Source organism: Carassius auratus, unplaced genomic scaffold (genome assembly GCF_003368295.1).
Source record: "Carassius auratus strain Wakin unplaced genomic scaffold, ASM336829v1 scaf_tig00217453, whole genome shotgun sequence".
Lineage (NCBI taxonomy): Eukaryota > Metazoa > Chordata > Actinopteri > Cypriniformes > Cyprinidae > Carassius > Carassius auratus.
The window spans coordinates 271-19,094 of record NW_020529081.1 but is presented as its reverse complement, the minus strand read 5'-3'; the positions used below and the strand labels follow the sequence as shown (position 1 = coordinate 19,094).

The 18,824-nt window shown below is 39.1% G+C and overlaps 1 pseudogene; it reads right to left on the bottom strand.

Moving 5' to 3' along the window:
- The window catches only part of LOC113101031 (protein sidekick-2-like), an 86,982-nt pseudogene extending 74,786 nt beyond the window's left edge, over positions 1 to 12,196 (bottom strand).
- Between the last annotated feature and the right edge of the window lie 6,628 nt (positions 12,197 to 18,824).

The window sequence follows — 18,824 nt, the reverse complement described above, 5'->3', positions numbered from 1 at the left end:
ATCACATTTTCTTCCTTTCCAAAGCAATTCTGCCATGACCAGATCGCTTTGAAAGATTTGCTAATTTCGTTTCTACACTGAGCATGTCAGTGGCCAAGGTCTCTTCAGAAGACTCTCGCTGTGCATTGCAGATATACAGAAACAGCCTTCACAAAATAAAGACTTCATAAGGACACACCAGCCATTTACACTTTGACTTGAGCAAAATTGGCCCCCGAATTTCTTGACAAATTATCTTGAAGCAAATGCACATGCAGAACGTTTATTAAGCCTGTAATACCACCGGCATTTCCCCCTCTCTGCTGCAGTAAACAAACAGAAAATGAAAACCAAATTCACTCACACTGATGCTCTTTTATTTAAACTATCCCTGAAATAATGAGTTTCCTCCAAAGGCAGGGATTTCATTATTGACATCCATCTCATCAAGCATTCAATCTTACAGCATTCAGCTTCTGTTTCCACACAACTAAAATATCAAATGGTCTGCCTGCAAAACAGAATTGTAAAGATTATATTGCAGCTTATGTTGGTTTGTAGATTGATTTGAGCTCAAGTACAGAAAAAAGAATTTTTATTATGTCAAAAGAATGGAAATGCATTTCAGAATATGCAAACATCTTGTATTGCACTGGACTAAAAACTACTGATTCTGTTGACACAGGGCATAACAACTTGTTTTGAGATATTTATGAGCACTTTTTTGTAAGCTGGTCTTTTTATGTATTTTTTTTTTTTTTACTGGGTACACCACAAGTGTACCAAGGTTTGAAAAAATAAAAATACATAAACAAAAAAGTTGTTTTTGGATTTCTATTTTTTCGAACCTATACACTTGTGATGTTCCCAGTTAAAAAAAAAAAGAAAAAAGAAAAAAGACCAGCTTACAAAAACATGCTCATAAATGTCAGTTACCACAGATTTAGTATTTCTTCAGTAAACAGATTGATCACTTGTTTTCACTCAAAAAATAGAGAATAAGCGGCTAAAGAGTAAACAGAGAATTAAGTAAACAGGGTCAGTTTTGTATGTAGTCATTAATCAATCAAATTGAATGATATGGTGGCTGGTATCCAAGCAAGCACGAAACATTTCAACAACATTTCACAATGTTGCATTTTGGTTGCAGTTAGGTCTTGTTGCAGTACATCATTTAAAGTCAAATCCTACAGGCTGCAGTAAATTGCAAAAAATATGAAACGTTTATTGAAACACACTGTCATGTTGGTGACCTTCATAACCAATTTTTTTCTTTACTCTTTGAAATATTCTCAATGTCCAATGCACCTGCCAGCAAACATTCAGGTGTCGGTGTGATTGTGTGTATATCTAAATCTATATATCCCAAAAAAAAGTGAATTAAAAAAAAGTGAATCAGAGTTGTCTTAAAATCTTCTTCCTATGAACTGGCCAGCCACTTCTGACCAGACTTCTCCAGACAATAGATGGGTATACTAGGGTCCCACAGTTTTCTGCAGCTCTGAGCTGATGGTACTGCTGGACATCTTCCGATTGCAAGGCAAGTAAGCATGATGTGCCTTTCATCTGCTGCAGAAGGCAAGATTCTTGACCAGTCCTCAATTTCTTTGTGCTTCTTCATCAGAGCTAGGGCAGAACATCTGTGTCTTGTTGCTGCGTCTTGCCGTGGTATATGTTTTTTCACAGTAAACTGTCTTCAGCAACCTTGTTAGTTGAGTTTGGCTGTTCCTCACCCAGTTGTGATAATGTGAGTAAAAAAGTGAAATATTGTAAAATTAAATGTCATCTAAAAATACTTCATATTTACAAAAATTCTTCCACTGTATTCTAAATAACAACTATTAAAATCATGACTTCAGTTTTTTGGTCTAAAGTCAGTCTCAAATGGTTTCACATGTCAGCCTCTTCAATTTAAAAATAGATGAATAATCTTTCTTTTTGCAATTACACTTTTATTTGCTGGGATCTGCCACATTTATGCTACATATCCTATCATCACAATGCACTGTGTAACTTCAATGACTAAATTAACCAAGGAAAACCCTTGCTAGATACAAGCTAGCAATGTTATCTAGTTGAGCTAGAAAAAAATAAACAAATAAATAAGTCAATTGTAATCAGGTGTACTAATACAGTCGCTAACAAGTGTTAATCACTTTAACAAAAAATCTAATAAACGTTGTATGCCAACGAACTTGAAGAAAATTTGAGGTAAATGTCGCCCAACATCAGATTACGGTAGCTAATATTAGTTAAGTGTTTGTTACTTAAGCTAGCAGCAATTAAGAATCTACCTACCTCCAATAAACATTAAAACCGCTGGCTACATAAAATACAACTATTATATAGATTCATGAGAGGTTGGCTAACGCGTTCAACTGTCAAAAATACAGTAATTTCATCAACTTACCAGCGACCGTACTTCAGAAACATTGAAAAGTGTGGAGTTCAGCACTGGAACTATCAGTGTTTGGAACTATTGGCTGCTCCACGACACGCTTTACTTCCGCATTCCAAAGTTCCTATGCAGTCTACGGGAGTGTCGCAACTCTGTTTTTCGAAGGCTCGGATAGCAATGAAAGAGAACGTCCCTCCCTCCCTGAAATCGCCATCCAAACCACGCCCCCTGAACGCATAAACGAGCACAGATCAGATGACCAGTGACAACATTAATCCAATAAATTGTGTTATTCACCAGTGAGAAAACTTTATAGTACAGTTAGTAAAAGTACTACAGTACCAGGGAGGAAGATAAGGTTGTTGATGCTATCCAGCCATTCTCGCTCTGTCTGCACAGTGTACGTGAACACATGACGACAAATCCTGTCTGCGCGAACAGGGTGCGCAGAGGAATGCATATACATATGTTGACCTTAAGGTAGGAAACTTTGATTGGACAAACATTTCCTATGTCTTTCACAGAATATAAAAATAAATATAAATACATCTAGACCACTTAATGATTACTATCAGGATATGAAGAGACTTTCAACCATCATAACAAAAAAAAAAAATTCTCAAGACAATCACCTACTGCACCACAACTCCATACCTAAACTTAACGACCTTATTAACTATTAATAGGCAGCAGAAATTTTTCTTTAAGTGACTTTGAAATGTCATTGTTATGTACAGTATTTGTACTACAAGAAACAAACTGCAGTGTTGTGCAATGTTTCATTTATCATTTCATGTAATGTAGCTGTACATTTCAAAATGCAGCGAAAATACTTTTGTATATAGAATGTATGTTTATGTTCAAATTAAAAACTAGTAATTTTTGGAAAGTTTTGTTCACCTATTATTCCAGGTTCAAAGGCAAATTTGTGCCAACAGCAAACAATTTATCAGCCTGCCAAACACTGCACTTAAGTAAATTATGATTATTAATTTGACTTGGAACAGAACAGTGAAAAGATGTTTTGAATGAGTACACTAGAAATAAATAGCTCACTCATGCAACTATCGAGCAGCGCAAACTGTGATTCTGACAGGAAGACACTTTTTTCTGTCTTTTTTTTTTAACACTGGTGTATTTTTTAACAGAATTTAGCATCGAATTTTCTGGAGTCTTGTACAATATCTTATTTTACTAACAAGGGTCCCTAATTTCAGCAATGTCATTAATCTTATACCCATTTAGATGGTCAGATTCAAGACTCTGTCATCAGAGTGACTCAGTTAAACCCTGCAGACAAGTCTAGTTTAGACCAGCATGATTTCTATGCTGGTTTGGTGCTAGTCTAGTTTGTAAACCAAGCCTTTTGAACAAAAACACCTTGTTATCAACATCTCACAATGTAGACCAGCATTCAAAAAAAGGCTGAACAACACAACATGTAAGTCATCGTCAGCTCCTGAAGATCATTCCTGGTATTTCATAGAAACATTGACTATTGAGTAAACATTACACAGCAACAACCTTCAACTACACAACCAGCATCTACCTTTAAGTGCCATGCAATGAATAGATGTGATACATACTGAGGCCGTAAATTGAACACTTTGCCTCAGCAACTGTGAAGAAACATTTATATGTTCTCGACATAAATAATCAGTGGTGTCAAAAGTATTGGCATTCATTACTCAAGTAGAAGTATAGATACTAGGGTTTAAAAAGACTTTTGTAGAAGTTGAAGTATCAACTCAAGCTTTTTACTCAAGTAAAAGTGTAAAAGTACTGGTTTAAAAAACTACTTAAAGTATAAAAGTAAAAATAATGTAAGGAAAAAAAATGCCATTAAGAACAAAAGCTTGGGCCGTGCCACAAGGGCCTATTGTGCACTACCCCACCTCCTCAAAAAAAAATTTTTCTAAAGGCCATAATGACTATAATGTTATATTAAAATGTTCATGTTGAAAAATTTGGGAGGCACTAGGCTACCTGTTTCAGCCACATATATGGCCATTGAAAATGAACTCATTTTAGTACAATGCAAATACATTAAAGAGCTAGAGATATGATGACTAGTTGCCAATAAGTATTGTTATGGTGCAAAAAGTCAAACTTCAGAGGCATGTCATCAATAACCTTGAATGGAATGTAAATGTACATCCAAGCTTAGCTGCAGGACTCTGTGAGGGCAATGGACAAGAACATTGGTGCAGGTTTTGTAACAATTACACTTGTATGGTTGACTATTTACAATAAACATTATAGTGCTGTCAAAATGAATGATTAATCTAAGTGATTATTCAAAAACTAAAAATGAAAAATAACTCATAATCCTGATACCTTCTTGATTGATAGCTTCTTGTATTCGGTACATCTGCTATGTCCAGTGTTCGGAGGGTAACGAGTTACAAAGTTGATATAGAGCTTCACAGTCCCACCCACAGCCCGAGAGAGCTCTGGTGCCGGAAGTAAATTTCCCAATCATTTCTCCCATTCACTTTCGGAAAAATCCGTATCTAAAGAGTTTTAGAGCATGTGTGAGGATAACCAGCTACCGCTGAACTCATAAGCATATAACATATCATTTCAAGTGAAAAAATTAAGACAAAATCCAAAAAAAGTCAAAGGTACAAGACTGTGTACATATTTTCATTTCGAGCGCAGGAACTACTCATCCCATAAACCACCGCGCCTCATTGAATTCGACTGAAGCCACAACTGCGAACGAGGCAACGAGCCTTTTGAGCGACATCCAAATCTGATGACGGCCGCTCGCGCAAACTTTTTCCTCCAGTGAATTTTATTTTATATAGTGAATGTGCAGTAATAGCAGTTCTTTCAGTATTAATCGTGTAAATAAATAGTGTTTTATATATGTATTGTGTATTGATTTTTATTTTATCATCGTGTATTTTATATTGTGTGTGTGTGTGTGAAAGTGGTTAACGATAACGTCAGCAATGGTGCAGTGCTTTGTACCTGACTGCAATCACTGCTCAGTTGTCAACACATGTCGTTGCCATTACACAAATTTTCAGTAAATGCACAAAAAGGTATGTCTAGGCTAAATATTGTTTTGACAGTGGCATTATAAAATGCTTGATATGACTCATTTCATATGGAGGCTACAGTAGCCTAGCTAAAGTGGACGATAATGCTAACTAAAGTTACCAACCTCCCTGCAAAACTCTCAATGGCAGCCAAGGAGATCATGATTGCACTGATAAGTCTACCGTGCAAAAACGCAATACAGGTTTTTATTTTATTTTATTTTTTATTAATGATCTTCAGTCTTCACGGACCTTCGAGGGGTTTAACCAGATGGTTATACGAGCTCCACCAATCAGATGCATCACTGTGGGATTGTGGGATTGTTCAGGATTGTGGGTAATGAAGTACTTAGCCAAGACATAGCGAATAAAAGGCATTTAGATCAAAACAAGGTTAGTGCCCCCATGATCTTTTAACGTTTATATGAGCATATACTGTTGCTTAGTACAGCCGTAGCTGGTTTTAAGTCTACCATGTATGGTTACGATTTAATGGCTTATACCCCAAATGTCAATGCAGAAATTGCATTGAATTTTTAGTTCCGGCACCAGCTGTGGGTGGGACTGTGATGATCTATAGCCTAGATATCACAACATTGTCATTTGTGTCATTAATCGCAAACGATAATTTATTAAAACGTCTCACTACCCAACTACCTACAGTAGCTTAATTTGTGGAGGACGAAGAGAAAGCACCCATTTGGCAAATGAGCCAGTAGTGAGAAATAAATAATAACTTTTAAGTAGGGTCCAGTGCCTTTTCGATACTTTTAAAATGGTACTGGCGCCTCAACGTGCCTGAACCGATACTTAAAAAAAAAAAAAAGAACTACAAAAAAAACTATGGATAACATTAAAGAACATTACAAATATTTAAAATAAATCCATAGCTTTCACCTTGGATGCTCTCATTTCACAAGTTGTGCTTCCCTTAATCTAAGGCTAATAAATGTATTTCACAATCTGGGTCATTATTTAATACAAAAGTACACATAATGTTTCTACTGTATCTCTGTCACTCACTCTGATATTAGTTAAGATGAGTGCTGTCTGTCACTGTCTTAAATCAGTTCTGTGAATGACTGTATGCTCATTCTTTATAAAGTAGCAACAATCTCGTTTTTAAAATACAATACTGTGCAAAAGTCTTATGGAAAAGAAAGAATAGTGTTTTCACCCCAAAAAAGGGTTTTAAGCCAGTTATTTATATCTTTTGCTGCAATGTGTCAGTAGGACAGTAGTTTGCCATTAATTTTAATAATAATCTAGTGCGATTTTGAATGCACAAGCAGTTTGACGATGGCAAAATGAATGTTTGGAAATGTAAACTGATATTTTATACTGACAGTGACACAGCAAAACATATAAATAACTGGCCGAACACCATTCTTTTAAGTGAAAATACTGCCTAAGACATTTGCACAGTAGTGTATGTACGTATGATTAAATGAGGTATATTTAAATAAGTGTCAGGAAACAGCTGTTTCGTGATTAGCGGTGACAAGCGAAAACTTTACACTAGATGAGAAACCGACTGATCGTGACCTTTTGTAAACTGTATTTATGACAAAAAACTGCACAGATACAGATATTCTAACAATCTATCGGTAAACACACACCTTGTGTCCTCTGTCTCTGTTTGAGCTCGTGCTGCTCCACCGTGGTCGGCGGATTGAAGAGCGCGCTGAAAGACGGGAGGAGACCGGACTGACGCCGGTTTCATTTGAAATTTAAGCGGACGGACTCTAAGGCGATCGGATACTACTGGTTCCAACCTACTTTTAAGAAATATATTTTTTGATAAACGAACCCAAAACTGTCTATGCAGTGTGATGTGACTTGTGTCATGTGCAGGTGTGATGGATCGCGTATGGACCAATAGGGTGTCGGAATGGTATATGTGTATACTTCTCATCCAACCACAATCAAATTCACTCCATCCGGATGGCGCGATTTATCTGGATAGGGTTTTTTTCTTTCTCTCTCTCTGAACGATAACAATCCGGTATGAAATAGCAGTAACGAAGCTATTTTTTTAAATGTAAGGAGTAGAAAGTACAGATACTTGCGTGAAAATGTAAGGAGTAGAAGTAAAAAGTCGGCTGAAAAATAATTACTCAAGTAAAGTAAAGATACCCCAAATTTCTACTTAAGTACAGTAACGAAGTATTTGTACTTCGTTACTTGACACCTCTGTAAATAATGTTGTAGTAAAACTGAACACTGTAACAATATTAAGCGAGTAGGCGATTACAAACTTAAGGGTTCTCATTATCATCATCAAGCGAGCAGCTTTCAGCAGCTGGTCGTTGACAGAAAACTGCTTCCTTACTGATTGGAGCCAGCCTCAAATTCCGGAGCCAAATGATGTTTGTAGATATTCACAGGATTTGGTTTAACGCAGAATTTAAAAAAGCATCATGGATTAATCCTTGTTTGCACCAACTGACTACTGAGACAGAATCAAACCCCGATAGAAATGGCATTCGAGTGGTATAATACAAAAAGACATTCATTTGTGGTAGAATAATGAAACGGCTTCTTTCGAGCGCTCGCAACGAATGGATAGCAAACAGCCGGATCTCCTCTGGGACTGCATTAGGAGCCTGCATTTCATGGATGCAGTGCTAGATCTGACTCTCGTTGGCCTCACACAAACACTGACAGTCATACCCCCTCAGGCCCACAGCAATTACTAGACAGGGGCCCTAAAGTCTAAACTTATCTGATTATATTTCCATTCTGCACTATCCAAACAGTTTTACCGCTCGAACGGGTCTGTTTAAAAGCCTCCTGGAGAGAGATACAGGCTTCGTACAGTCAGTATACAGGTTCTCTAACATTAGGCTACCGGTCTGGTCTGGTCTCGAGGCAGATTAACGTGAGCCACCGCTCTGATAAGAAGCAAAGTTTGACATCTAGTAATGAAAAAACAGGTGGAGCCCTGCAGAGGTCGACGGGCCTCATTTCGAGCCATTTATTCGTTCCTTGGTTTGCTGGCTGTATGAATAAACATCAGCAGACTGCAGTGGCGGGGGACGAGGAAGAGCTACTGCGTTAGACGGCGTGGGATCGCAAGAACTGGGCTGTCAGTCTGTTTCACCTGGGGGCCTTGCATTGGGGCTGTCGCAGCCAGGGCTTGCAGAAAACGGCAAGCGTTTTGTCAAATATTCACGAGACATCTGTTGCCATGCCGGGACCTTGCTTCAAAGACGTTTAATTAAATAAGTGTCACGGCGCGTACAGATAAATATGCCACAACCGGTGCACGGGCACATAATTATGACAGGGCATCTAGGGAGCTGTGGTCTTCCATGCTCATTATGGCCCATCTGGGACATCAAATAACAGCGCTCGAGTCCCATGTGTTCATATGGGAACAAGCTTTTACTGGTGCCCTCAAAGGAGGGGAACATCCGCATGGTGGCGAATTTAAACTACCGCGACAGCAGCTCGAATTTCCTGGAGCTTTTCCTTGGTCAAACTTGCGTGACTCTGTCGACTGTTGGCGTCTTGACATACGCCTGTGCGCACACGTTATCCCGCTTAAACAACAGAGCAGGCAGTTTTAATGTGGATTCCACCCTAATTCATTTTTGTAAGCATGGAGGATTATCAAATATAATCAGAAGATGTAAAGATGGCTGACAGCTGTCATATGATGCAACAAAGTGCCACAAAGACACGGTTTCGAAAATCCAATACAACAATCAGGATTAGTTGAAAGTCCAAGGAATAAACTGTCCGCACACACACAAATGTTCTAGGGCATTCCCATGCTTTTCCACAGTGTTTGGAAGGCATTTGTGCACGGGTTTAATGGTAGCACTCTCCAAAGGTGGTCAGCCTCGCGAAGGGGATTTCTGCTTTTCAATGAGTGCAAAATAAGTGTCACACTGTTGGAGCCGTCTCTTTTAGCGGACTCTATCAGGTATCCCGGTGGAATTAGAGTCCGGATCGCTGTTAAACACAGCACGAGAATCATATTCAGCCTTCGGATGGAAAAACAAGCACATGACACCTCTTCTTCCCCAGAGACCTCTTCGGTTTCTGAGCCTTCCTAATTTATGGCATACTCTGTGTTCCCCAACCTCCGCAGGGATGGCTGATCCCATTCTGCCGTACCCTGTGCACCAGTCACGCTGATACTCATTAGCAGGAAGCTTCAGAACAAATACAGAGGCCCTGTGGGGGTAACGTTGGGCATCAGTGGTTGGTCGCTCCTCGATGGTGGTTAATGCCACCCTCCCTAAAGGAAAGAGCCTCCGACTTGCTGCTGCTTCTTCTTGCCACCCTCTGTGACAGGTACCCATTTGGTCACTTGGACCTACAGTACAAGGTCTGGCAGCTTTAAGTGGAGCCAAGCAATTGATCACCAGAGAAAGACTTGAGGTGAAAAGGGTTCAGAGAGCTTTTTCTACCCATTGACCAAAGTGCTGGGTTTCCTTTTAGTCACCGCTAAGCTCCCTTAAAGCTGTCCAAGGGCATTGAAAGTACACTTAAGGATGAAAACAGGGATCTGATCAATATGAGGAAAAACAAAGCTGCCCTCAACAGCTCTAAACAAACATAGGACACAGCTTGTCTATAGCATGCTAGAGTATGCAAACGCTCTATGACAGGATGCTAATAAGTGTCAGCAACATTGTGCTATGTATAATAGGGGATGGCTGAAGGCTTCATAGATAAGATAGGGGTACATTTATACGCCAGTGTGGCTGTTCAAAGGCTGACATGCTCAAGGATCATGCTGCTTTTAGCACTCCAATGCTTAGGGCATTGTAATTATCAGATGCACCTCAGCCTATCCATGCCTCTTCACAGTGAATGAATCACCAGTGCCAGTGCTTTAAGATCTGTCAACCAGGATGGATCGCTGGGCTGTATATCAGCCATCTGCCTGCGGATGCCGAGGCCATTTTTACAGCAGCTAATAGATGAGAAATGCACCCCGTAGACAGAGCAGAACACCTTGTCAAAAGGTAAAATCCCCTTAGGAGCGAACTGGACAAACGAGCGATGGTATGACAGTCTGGGAGATGAATAGCAGATTGATGCAATTATATTAATTTAGTTCTTTATTTATTTAGTTAGCAATGCATGTTTATTTAGTTGCTCAACAAGTCAATTAAAATCAACATGTTGTCTCTCTTGCACATATGCATGATTTTATTTATTTGGCTTATTTATAATCATTGATTGCTATAATTGAGGAATACCTTTTAGGAAAGAGCAAATGTTATTTCAAACCAGAACTTGACTGTATTCATTTAATTTTCTTTAAACACACACACACCCACCCACCCACCCACCTACCCACACACACACACACATATATATATATATATATATATATATATATATATATATATATATATATATAATAAGATGAATTTTTTCACAATAACTTTATACAGCTTCTTCTCAAAATAATCAATAGAGTTAGTATTCATTTATTAGTTTACTAAAAAAATATTTCAAATGTATAGAAAATGTGCATTATTCTTTCACAAGGCTCTCTTTAGATGTTGAATTTATTTAACGGTGTATGAACTGACATGGTGGAACATTACCATAGATTAACATTACTGTTAATCTGACAACAATTCTCTCAAACTGGCCAAATATGAGCAGAACATTGTATTTCTGCCCACCAAATGGCCAAGACAGCATGGTAATTGGAATTTTCTTTCAGCTTGACACACACCATTTCTTGACAAAAGCTGGCATCCATTATTGCATTTTGGTATTTATGTCATTTTCTATGGTCTGATCACAATTTAGCTGAGATAGATGTTTATCACCAACAAATTCACAGCGGCAAATATCCTACTACAATTACAAACTTCACTGTTAAATAATGAATGCTTTATTCTCAAAGGAATGCTGATAGTATTGCTATAATAATTTTGAAGTGACCTTAATATCTGGATAAGTTGAAATCGTGGAAACAATCTGGAGATTTCATTTTAACCGCTATGCTCCTTTTGATTCTAATAGGATTCGTGTTTGGTCCCGTTAGAATTGGTTCCAAATTATGACTGGAATTCCATTAGCATTCAGTAAGGATTCTTTCCACAGATCCCACACATCAGTGACTCGCAGCTCGGAGTCTCAGGGGTCACAATAAGATCGGAGACGCTTACCTTGCGCCCAAGTATTAGTGATGAATGAAAACATCAGAATCCATCCGGCGCTCCGCTTCAGAGTTAACGCGCGCCTTGACATGATGCTCCGACGCGTCTGTGAGTCCGCAGCACGCGTTCGCCCGCGCCGCGCTGGATACATGTTGCGCCGTAGTCCCGGTTTCCCCAAAGCGATGCGAGACACTGAGCGCGTCGCTCCCGTGCGTCCCAAACCGGCGCTTAATGAGGAGGAGTCTATAAATCAGTCTTTACGCGTCAGGCACCAATAAACTGCTGCAAAGTCCGATTAAGCAAAGTTTAAGAACAGCATAAACAGCACGACTTCACATGACAATCTTTTTTTCTTTTATTATTTTTATCTACAAAAAGTTAGGCAATAAGAATTGTTTAATCTCAGAAACCTTTGTCAACTGGGTTCAGATCAATTCAATGATTTGCTTTCAAAGGAACGATTCTGCTGCATCCCTGCGCGTCATGAAGCATCTCTCGAAGTGGATGCTTTTAAAAAGACACTATAAAGCCACTGCTGGAAAAAAAAGTAAGGGGTGAAGTAGTGGAGACTCGATGAGGAAATATTCCGTCCGGAATCTTGGATGTACTCCCCCCAAAAAATGCAGTGTCCGTGTCCTTTAGGTACCGCGAGCAACAATGTTTGAGTGCCTGATAACTCAGGACTGAAGGCGAACTGCTTCACTGCGGGATGTCGCCACCACGCGGTGGATGGAAGAACCGCATCTTCCTATTACGACGTATTTATGTTTATAATAGGTCCATCCAGCATCATTCAAAGTTTGGATGTTCATACTGGGCGAGACCATGTTTACGAAATTACCAAGGGTGTTTTACTCAAACAGGCAGCGAGCTCTGCTTATCTATGAACGTTTTCTTAATTAGTAGAGAGTTGCAATTAGTTCAAGCTGTCCACAGTTTCCCACAGGATGCCAGAATTAAAACTCCTTGTAACTCCACAGTGCAAGTTCTCTGCTTGCCAAGAGAGCACAAGCTCATAGAGCAACATTATTATTAGTGGCTCTCTTTCTTTCTCTCCCTCTCTCTCACCCGACTCTCTCCGTGAGACCGCAGGCTCAGTGTAAGCTTTGATCCTGAGGACACAAATCTGGTTTTAAATTCCAAACAGATCCACAGACTACTGCACTCGTTACCCAAGCATGCTATGACTCACGTACTGCACAACTGTTCAAGTTACATCCAGAAACCGCATTCATTCCCACACTGAGCACGAGGCAAAAATCAAAATGTTAACTCACATTCTAAATACGAGCATGTGAGGTGTTGTTTTACCAAATGTGCTCCAATCCTTAAACTCTGAGTGTGGTAAGATGGCAAAGATGACGGTGGTGGTGATAATGATAGTATTGGTGAGGATTGTCATGGAAGTGGTAGTGATGATACTGGTGGCAATGATAATATTGTTAATGATGGGAATTAAGATGCTGCTGGCAATGAAAGTTGTGTTGATGATGCTGAAATGGTATTGATACTGGTAATTTATGATACTGTTGGTGATTTAATATTTGTGTTGATTTTAACTGTATTGGTGATAATGATGGTAATGATGATATGTTGATTGTGAAAATGATAAGTGGCGGTGATTATGGTGGTTAACATGACAGTGTTGATGATGTTGGTGTGATAACGATGTTATTGTTGGTAAATAGTTATGTTGGTTATGATAGGATTGGTGGTGGTGATGATGATGGTGGGGTGGTAATGATGATAGTGACTGAATATGTTGATGGTGGTAGTGATAGTATTGGTGATGATGATGATGATGATGGTAATGATGATATGTTGATTGTGAAAATTATAGTGGTGGTGATTATGGTGGTAAACATGACAGTGTTTATGATGCTAGTGTGGTAATGATGTTATTGTTGATACTGATAATAGTTATGTTGGTTATGATCATATTGGTGGTGATGATGATGGTGGTGGGGTGGTAATGATGATAGTGACTGAATATGTTGATGGCGATATTGATAGTATTGGTGGTAATGAAGATACTGACGGTTATGATACATGTGATGGTTGTAATCATGAGATTGTTGATGATGCTGATGTGGTAATGATAGTGGTAAAGACAATCCTGATGGTTATGATAGTAGCTGTACTGATTATGGTACCATTAAAAATGATGATGATTATGATGGCAATACAGATAGTGACTGATTATGTTGATGGTGGTAATTACAGTGGTTGTGGCAATGAAGATACTGCCAGTGATGATGGATGTGATGGTAAACATTACAGTGTTGATGTTGTATTTATAGTGATCATGAAAGTACTGTTGGTTATGATAATTACTGTGTTGAATATGATAGCATTGGTGGTGATGGTGATGATAATAGTAGTGGTGGAAATGAAGATACTGCTGGTGATGATAAATATGATAGTGGTAATGGAGATAGTAATGGAGATACTGTTGGTGTTGGTGTTGATGAACTCCACTGACCAGTAGCCACTGCAGAATAAGCAAATCCCATCCGGGTCCGACACTTTTTTGGTTCCCCTTAAAACATTTAGATTGTGGTCAGTGCTATTTGCAGCGCATTTCTTATTTTGCATGTGTTGTGAGGGTTTGCAGCACATTTTTTAATTTGCATGCATTGTGAGGATATGCAGCGGGTTTCTTAATTTGCATTTGTTGTGAGGACTTGCAGCACATTTCTTAATTTGCATGTGTTGTGAGGATTTGCAACAAACTGATGAAGATGTTTTCTTCATTTGCTGGTGTTTTTTCAATTTGCATGAGTTTTCTTAAGTTACAACACGTTGAGCTATCTCGGTCATCGCAGGATGGTGATGACAGTGAAGACTGACATGAGGACGGTAGTGATTATGATGGTCATGATGCATGTTGATTATGTCTAGGACAGAGAATAACTAGGCTCCCTGACTGAGCCTGGTTTCTCCCAAGGTTTTTTCTCCATTCTGTCACAAAAGGAGTTTTGGTTCCTTTCCGCTGTCACTTCTGGCTTGCTTAGTTGGGTACACTTCATTTCCAGCGATACCGTCGACTTGATTGCACAGATAACTATTTAAACTGAACTGAGCTTGATGATGACATCAACAAATTCCATGATGAACTGCCTTTAACCGAAAAATGAGTGTTTACTGTTGTCATTTTGCATTATTGACACACTATTTTCCTAATTAATGCTGTACAGTTGCTTTGACACACTCTGTATTGTTAAAAGCGCTATATAAAAAAAGTGACTTGTATTGACTTGACTTTTCTAATGAATAAAGCTGATTGTGTTCCATTCAAACATGGAATATAAATTTATTCTTCAGCCCTCAGGGGATCCACCTCTGAGTAAACGTTTTTATGTTCAACAGATTGCCTATGGTTTTTAATTAAGCAACATTCACTGCTTAATATGATTAACATATGGGCTGGGGCAGAAGGAGAACAGTAACCAAATAAACCTCATGAGTGATGCTGTCTGGGCCTTGAACTGTTGACTGCGAAGGTGGATGAGGCAGAAGTGAACCATATTGATTAACACACACAATGCTGCTCTGCAGCTTTCAAGAAGGCATTTCTCCATTAATGAAGCAACAGAGAGCTCACGGCATGTGGGACTGCTCCGCACACCATGCTGTCGTGCTCTCCTGACGTCTTGTCAGAACCGCATCGCCTCAGCAGCAGGGTTCCCGTGCTTGCTGGAGCCACGTCGAGCTGCGTTTCTCATGGCTGTTTTAATGATGCTCAGATGATGAGACTCGCAGGCTGGGTGGCAGCTTTCTGCTCCCAGTCTGATGCAGACGCAAATTGCGCCTGTCTTGCCGTTATTATCCCGCTGTGCACTGCACCCAGGTAGACATGGCAGGTGGAAAGAAACACTAGTTAACTGGTGAGGGGAATAGGTCCCGCACCATGTCTTACTGTTTGTGTTCTGTTTGACTTAAAATAGTACAGATTTAAAATGGATGAATAAATTCCTACAGTAATGGGGTAGGTGCTATGACCAAAATCTTACATCATTGCTATGAGTCATTTTACATCACTGCCTTTTTTTCCGGACATTCAAAGAAAAATGTTGTGTGTATATGGAAAAACAGTGTATATGTAATAAGCATTTTGGCCTTTGTTCTTCTATTCTGGATAAACTCTTCAATTAAACACATCATGAATGAAAGATACATCCTTTCATTTTGATTATTCTCCAAATAATATTGTCAACCACTATGTTCCCTACTATAAATGGGAGACTATTATGTTCATTACTATAAATGGGAATTAATGCAAAGTGCAATATGGCAATATGTAAGACTGGACTAACCTGAAAAAAATTGCCTTTTAACACTATTGAAGCACAAAAAAACTACTTTAATGGGACATTTAACATAGTTGAACTGAAGCAGACAAAGACGCAGAGAACCAAAGTGCAATTTAAAAACAGTGATGATCCAAAAACATAAATAATGAACTTAATCCACATAAAACAAAATACTGTATAACCATGAACTATGCTTGACTTGACAATGAACAATGACCCGGAACATGGACCAGTGTAAAGTACTTAAGTACACAACTAGGAAAGATCGCAAACATTACGACTTAAATACAAGACTTTGGTTTAAAAAAAGAACTACTAAACAAGACATCAAGACAATGACTGTTAACTAATGAGAAGTTAGAATAAATAAAAAGATAAGACAATGTACCAAAGAGAACATGACAAGAAAAAAGTGGGAAACCATGAGCACGTCTAAGATTATTTACATTTACACAACAACAAGTTATTCATTTGCGTTTATTCACATACAGACATCAGTGTCGTCAAAACATTTCCCATTCACATGGGAAACATTTTACAATTTAAAATGTAGTATTATGCATGTCAGGCAGTAGCTGGTGATGTCACTTTGTAAAGAAACATCAAGTGAACATGTAATGCGCATGATCCCTCTGGATGGCTCCATGCTTATGAATGACTCACTTTACATTGGTGTCATACAACGATCAAACAGAGTAACACAAACAACCAAATGCCTGGTTATTTTAGGCAATTTTAGGCATAAACCATAGTTATGTATAGGTAGATTCATTATTAGCATCTGTTTTTATGGGCCACAATATGTAAGCCTATTTCTCAAAAAAATTTAAATGTAGTTTTTTTCCGGTGACGACACATGACCGTTCCAAGATGACAGGAGTAATCAACATGTCTGGGCAGGCTGCTGAACGTGCATATACTTATACATATCTATGGTGCAACTTAGAACCTGAAATGTGAAAAACTCCATACAGACGTGACAGGACAGTTCATGTCAGATTTTATGCTGAAATATGCTATTGAAATGTGTGCTTTTGAAAATTCTGTATTATTAGTTGGTCCGGCTGAAAAAGCTGCTCACAAGTATTTTTCCTTGAATAATTAGTTTGAAACACACTCACACACACGTTTGTTTTTGTGAAAAGTTGTGACATCCCATAGGCGTAATGGTTTTTATACTGTACACACTGTATATTCTATCACCCTACACCAACACTAAATGTAGCCCTCACAGGAAACTTTGTGCTATTAGAGATTTTCAATACACTCCATTCTGTGTGATTAATATGTGTTTTGAAAAGTGGGGACATGGGGTAATGTCCTGAAAAGTCACCCTCTCCTTTGTCATGCCCTTGTCATTATACAAATATGTGTCCTGATACGTCTCTCAACACACACAAAAGCTAAATCTCTTCCATGCTGACACATTTCTGCCACTGCATGGAGTACAGTCATTGCATCCAGTCCTAATCCACACTTTGTTTGGATGTTTATATTTTAATTGTGGCTTGTTTCAATGCAGTCATAGTGCATCACACAACATTGCTCATTGTGTTTAGCCCAGATCTCAGTTGATCGCACACACTAGTCATTAATCACTAGGGATTATGTGTCACATGTGTCATAAGGGGCTTCAAATAAAGAAATATTCGAAATGGCGCGCAGGATCATTTTTCAACAATGCAGACTCTCTTTTTCGGTTTTATCACTGGAACACGTCACATTTTTCATTCTGAATTTGAGGCAGACCCTTCTCCCTGTTTAATATTTCCCGTGGAACTAAAGCCTAGAGGAAAACGTATAGCCAATGAGCCTGCGTCTAGTGACAGCTCTATACGGCACGTCAAGCAAAGTTTCAGGAATGCCAATCGGACCTGCCTATTAACCGCAGAGCGAGAATACAAATCAAGCCACATAATATGACCCGCTAGCCTACATGCTATTTCTCAGCTTCGTCTCAATCTTTCGCCTGTCAAACCGTAGCACTGTCATTCCATCCTGAGGAAAACCACATTTCTTACACTCCTCCTCTGCACGAGATTGAACGAACAGAAACGGAATAGCTTAATTTCATTTAGCTTCGACTCGCACACTGGCTCAGTCTGGGAAATTGGGGATACAATACCGTGGCTTGTGCATTGAGTCTGATTGGCAGTGTTTGGTGTTCGACAGGATCCCATAGGCTTTTGTGATGCTTTGGATGGAGGCTCATTAGAGCTGGGGCTCTGCGGTTTGCCCTCCCACCATGGCTACTATCCTAATTTGACATACGTTCCTTTTGATAAGCCCCTTCTCCTGAGAGTGTCTTCACCACATGTCCACTGGCACACATACACACACACATGTACACAATTTATATGATATCACAGCATTACTCTTACTAAGCTTCTGTTAAACAGGATGTCTAGCTGGGAAAATCTGATTTCCCCTTGGAGAGAAATCATCCTTCACAGACACAGCCCCGTCCCTGAAACGCTTGTAAAGCCAAGCAGATTGAAACGTGAAAAATGCTACCTCTCTGGGATAAAACATCCTCAAGTGCAGCTCAGACCATGAAATATGCATCGTCCAGATACATATTTCTCCTTCTCAGGTGAGTCAACAACAGTGTCCGGTTCGGCCCTGGACTCATTCCCAAATCTGTATTAAATCTAAAATCTAGATACCATTTTCACCCGTGTACCTACAACACCTAGCCTCAAAAGTTTTCTTCCATATTGTGATGTACATCAGTGCAAAAGGGTGTATTACTTTGGTTCTACAGAGTGGGGACTTTGGTGTGAATGCAATCCTTGTCTGAAGGTAGATTTGAATATGATCATAGCATAGCATAACAAACAGATTACATATCTCAATAGCTTAGTTTATACACCACGCATTTGCTCTTACCCTACATGTATTCACAGTAATTATTTAATGTAATAACTTGTTAAATTAAGCTTAAGGGCCC